The sequence below is a fragment of the Heterocephalus glaber genome, unplaced genomic scaffold (assembly GCF_053883595.1).
Source record: "Heterocephalus glaber isolate CG9 unplaced genomic scaffold, H.glaber_assembly_v1.0 deba00001465, whole genome shotgun sequence".
Taxonomy (NCBI): domain Eukaryota; kingdom Metazoa; phylum Chordata; class Mammalia; order Rodentia; family Bathyergidae; genus Heterocephalus; species Heterocephalus glaber.
Window position 1 is genome coordinate 11,668,426 of NW_028258312.1, and position 5,594 is coordinate 11,674,019.

General features: G+C 37.3%; 1 pseudogene; it reads left to right on the plus strand.

The window, feature by feature from the left end:
• The first annotated feature begins 232 nt into the window (after positions 1-232).
• Positions 233-544, plus strand: LOC147826574 (SOSS complex subunit C pseudogene; annotated as a pseudogene).
• Positions 545-5,594: the final 5,050 nt, after the last annotated feature.

Genomic DNA, 5,594 nt, shown 5'->3' on the forward strand with positions numbered 1-5,594 from the left:
ACAATATAGTCCACATGTAGGCTTACTCATACAATTATCTTCCAAATGTGATTCTCTATGGAAAGAAAAAAACGAGCCTAAAAATCTTGTAAAGCTATTTTTGCCTGTGCGGTCCCGCGGCTGTTTGGAGCGCCGGGATCCGACAGTGCGGACCCCAGGGCGCCCTCCTGTCCTAGGTAATGGTAAAGGGCTGATCATTTGCAACTGAGCACAATTGAAACAAAATAGGGAGATGGCCGCAAACTCTTCAGGACAAGGTTTTCAAAACAAAAATACAGTTGCAATCTTAGCAGAACTGGACAAAGAAAAAAGAAAATTACTTATGCAGAACCAGTCTTCAACAAATCACCCTGGAGCTAGCATTGCGCTGTCCAGGCCCTCTCTTAAGAAGGACTTCCGGGATCATGCTGAGCAGCAGCGTATGGCACCCCAACAGAAGGCAGCCTTGCAGCATGCTCACGCACATTCATCTGGATACTTCATAGCTCAAGACTGCATTTGGGAATCTTATTCTTCCTGTTTACCTCGCCTTGACCCAGAATGAAGAAAATACCTGTGATGAAAGGGACTGTAATTTCAAAGGCCAAAGCTACTCTCATTCACTGCTGTACGAACTGTGACTTTCAGAATTTTGGTGAACTTATGTATTGTTTCGCGTCTTTAAGAGAAAGGAGTATGTAAGTGAAAGCAAAAAGAAGGGGAACCAGAATGATGGGAGCTTGGAAGCTTTATCATTTGAAGAATTGATTATGCTGCCCATGACTTTAATTTTTTCGTAACGCCATTTAACTCTAAATTGGATAGTCACATAAAAATGAGCCTCCAGACCCCAACAAGTTGGACTGAGTATACCATGTCTACAATTGGCTTTCAAGAACCATTTATAGTACTTATTAAAGAAGTGAGGATTTTTAAAAAATATTAACCAATACCTTAAATAAGGAATTCATATATCGTTTATAGGATTGATGTGGTATCGTCTTTTGAATTTAGAGTCAACATATCATGCAGAAATATTCTTTGTGAATTCCTAACCAGCTCCCCTATTCTCCGTTTTAAAAGAAACCCCAAGACTAAATTACTAACCTGTCTTTTAATATGTTTTATAAACAAATGCTATTAAAAACAATAAGAAATGTGGTGGCTTCAAATTTTGTACATCTCAGGGCCAGGGATTTAGCTCAGTGGTGCTGCCACCTGCCTCGAGAGCGGAAGGTCCTGAGTTTGATCCCTGGTACCAAAAAACCTAAAATAACAAAAAAATTTTTTTTTTAAATCTTGGAAAACTTTTCCGAAAAAACTTTAATTAAGAATGTCAGCAACCTCCCATGCATCACTACAAGCCCTCTCAGTCTTACATTTTGTTGTTCCAACCGCAGTCACTACCATAAACTTTGCCTGGTTCCACTTTACTTCATAAAGTTATTGCTCTCTCTAGGGTGTGGGAAGACCTGAGCAAATATTTTAATGGGGCCCCTGCTTTTGTTTTGATGTTTTATATTTATTCAGCTTTTTTTTTATTATTCATTTATTTACACAAGCCCTTAAATCACTCTCTGTTCTTGGATAATCCAATTTATTTATAATTGACAAAACTTGGAGACAACCACGATAACTTTTTTTTTTCAACATAAAGGAAGAAACCAATTCCTTTGGCTTTCAGGCCATCCTGCCTTGGCCAAGATTATGTAAGCAATGTCCATCCAACAAAAAGAGCATTTCTGCACCATTCTGGAAATCCAATCTCACACAGTCTCACAAAAGAAATACTGTTCTGACCATCCGTCCATGATTTTCTTGTTCTCTGAGACATCAAATAATCCATACCACATCTCTTTGGCCCATCTCTGTTATGGACAGTTGCACACAAGCTCAGTAGCATGTTGAAATCCAAAAAATCTTCTCTAAAATCCTTGAGTCCATGTAGCAACTACACATACATGTAATCACTTCCCAGAGAGCAGAAAATAATAACCTCTAGGATAAATTATCAATAACTACAAAATGGGAGACACAGGGTAAATAAGCAAGCATCTCATTTAATGGATAGATAATTCTGAGTGGCATTCTGTACACTTCTCAGATACTAGCGGAATGGTGTCCCTCTTGCTTACTTCAAGGACCTCAACATTGTCTTATTCTCCTTCTCTCTTTATCTCAACTCTCTCACTCCTTTTTGTCTAGGATCTCCATCCTAGGAAACAACCAACACTCAAGCCTTCATTCAGACCATGTTTGGGGAAAAACTCAAGCTAAGTTTCCATGGGACTTCCTCTTTTGCTGACACATATACAATTTAGAAATGTGAGGGAAGGAAATTAAGCCACAGAGTGAAATTTTGATGAATGGAAGACTAAGTTAAAGAACAGTCTTACTCTTTCCACACCCCACAGACTGTTCTGAAAAATAATTATTTATACAGCCTCTTTAAGACCCCCCCCTTGATACTGATCAATATTGAGTGCTAGAGCTCAATACCTACAGTGGCCAGTTTCTTAACCTTCATATTGGCTCTCCTTCTTTCTCTCCTTACTCCCCTTTCCTTCCCTCTAGTTCACTGAACTTGAATCCTCTAATAAAATAATACCACATAAACCTTTAACTCACACTCTGTTCTTGGACAACACAGGTTAAGACCCCATACTATACAGAACCCAGATGAACCAATAGCTAGTGGGAAAACACAGGGATGGGAGTTTTAGGGGTCAAGCAGACTTTCAGTTTCTAGCCTAGCAAATAAAAGAGTTCAGAAGTAACCATTCCATCCTGATAACCAGTAAAAAGCCAATCAAACTGAAAAACCAACAACTAGACCTGTCAAGGAACTGAGTTCACAGGACAACCACTGCCCCAGAATTGGAAAAACAAACAGGCAGATACTGAGAATCATGACTTAAGCAGAGCAGAAACCCACAAACAGAAACTTTCATGGGAACCAGTGCCTGGGGCAGGGAAACCTGAACTGCAATTCACACCTTACCAGAAAGTCAGTGCAAACAACCCAAGAGCTAAAAACTCCAGCGGGAACAAGCCATTGGAGGCCACATTTTGTGAGTTTTAACTCCAGAGGCTCTACTAGGCTCTTACCATGATCATCAGAGAAAACTACTAGCAGGAGGAAGGGAAATGGAACAATCTTAAAATACACCAGAGCCTTCTGTTTTTGAAAGAAGACCTGCTATTAAAAGAAGCTATTTTAGCCAAGCCTAACTTGCTGGGGTTATATCAGAGCCTAACATACCCAAGGAAAGAGAAATGCCCCGCCCTAGCCCCTCTGGCATTATGGCCCATGTAATTGGGGAAGATAGCTCTCAGCCACTGGTGAAGTTCAAGGACAAGGGGTCACCAAAATAAAATTAGAGAATGCTTTCCCACTTCCATACATTACTACTAAATTAATAAAGGTATATTTACCACAGTTTCTTTTGCCCAGTACCTCATCTCTCCCTTTTAACAAAAAATTACAGGACACATTAAAAGGCAAAAAACAAACAAACAAAAAAATCTAGTTTGAAGAGACTGAACATACATCAGAACCAGAGTCAGATTTTCTGGGAATATTGTTATTATAAGACAAGGAATTTAATGTAATGCTGACATTACCCATTTGTTCGTGCATGTTGTAACTTTTTCCATTAATGCCCTTAACATAGTGGTCATCTACTTTAATGAAACTAAGGTAGAAATCATTAACAGAAAGATGGCCAGAAAATCTCAGAATATTTGGAGAATAAACAACACACTGGTAAATAATGAATAGGTCAAAAAAGAAATCTCTAGATAAATTTTTAAATTTAAAATATTTTGAGTTAAATGAAAATGAAAATGCAACATAACAAAATTTATGGGATACAGCAAAAGCAGTGCTCAGAGGAAATTATAGTGTTTGGTACATTATTAAAATGTCAGAAAGATCTAAACTCAGTGATCCTCATTTTCACCTTATGAAAGTGGAAAAAGAAAAGCAAATTAAATATAGGCTAAGCAAAATAAAATAAATAATAAAAATTACAACTGAAATTGAATCAATAGAAAAGTCAATAAAGCCAAAAATGGATTCCTTGAAAGATCAATAAAATCAATAGGCCTCAAGCTAGGCTAACAAATCTAGACATAGATTGTATGTCCTTCATAACAATCCACTCAAAATAGATCATAGACCCAAATGTGTAACATAAAACTCCTAGAAAATAACATAAGAAAAAAAATCTAGATGACTCTCCCTATGGCAATGACTTGTGTGTGTGTGTGTGTGTGTGTGTGTGTGAGTGGTGATACAGGACCTTGCACAAGCTTTTCCAGGCACTCTACACTGAACTAGACCCCAGTGCAGCAGCAGTGATATTTTGTATGCAATACCAAAACATGGTCAATGAAGAAAGAATTAATAATCTGGATTTCATTAAGATCAAAAACTTTTGCTCTATGAAAAACAATGTCAAGAGAGTAAGAAAATAAAACCACAGACTGGGGAAAAGTATTTGCAAAAGACGTATCTGATAAAGAACTTATATGTGGAAGAACTCTTAAAACTAAACAACAAGAAAACAAACAACCTAATTTAAAAATAAGCCAAAGGCCTGAGTAGATACCAAAGAAGATAACAATAAGTAGGTATATGAAAAGGTGTTCAACATTATATGTCATTTAGGAATTGCCCATTAAAACATCAATAAGAAATCTGTACACTCCTATTAGAATGGCCAAACTCCCAAACATTGACAATACCAAATGCTGGTGAGAACGTAGAGCAATAGGAGCTCTCTTTCACCACTGGTGGGAATGCAAAATTGTACAAACTAAACAAAATTTTACCACACAATCCAGAAATTGCCCTCCTTGGTATTTATCCAAAGGAGCTGAAAATGTCTGTCCACAAAAAAACCTCCACATGACTGTTTGTAGCAGCTCTATTCATAATTGCTTAAGCTGAGAAGCACCCAAAATGTCCTTCAGGAGGTGAATGGACAGCTATCCTGTGGTGCATACAGTCAGTGTTATGTTATTCAGCACTAAAAAGAAATGAGCTATCAAGCCAGGAAAACACATGAAGAAAACTTGCAGACATAGTACTAACTGGAAGAAATTACTACAGAGTGGATGAGTCCAACTATATAACATTCTGGAAGATTTCAGACACACCCAATCAATCCTGGCTTTATCATTCAATGGTTTGCTTTTGGTGAAGTGACTTAAAGCTCTCTTTTCTTTAAGTTACTCATCTGTGAAATAGTACTGAAGATTGCTTCCCTTGTGTTCTGAGAATTAAAGAAAATAAAGCACATAAAGAGCTTAGCATGGTGCCAGATGGAAAATAAGCATTTGCCAAATAGTTCATGTGTGAGAACCCCCATGGTATATTCTCAAAGATACAATGAAGACAAATCATAATGAATGATCTCCAGGAGTTCATAATCTAATAAGAACTATGAAACTACAGTTATACTAATTCCTTTTTTCAAAAAGAAATGTGATTTCATCAGGAGTTAGGGACCTTAAAGGTGAATACCATTGCAATTTATTGTAAAAATAGAACCTTTCAGACAAATGTAAAGACTATGTCAGGCATTTTGATTATGTCAGGACCAAATAGT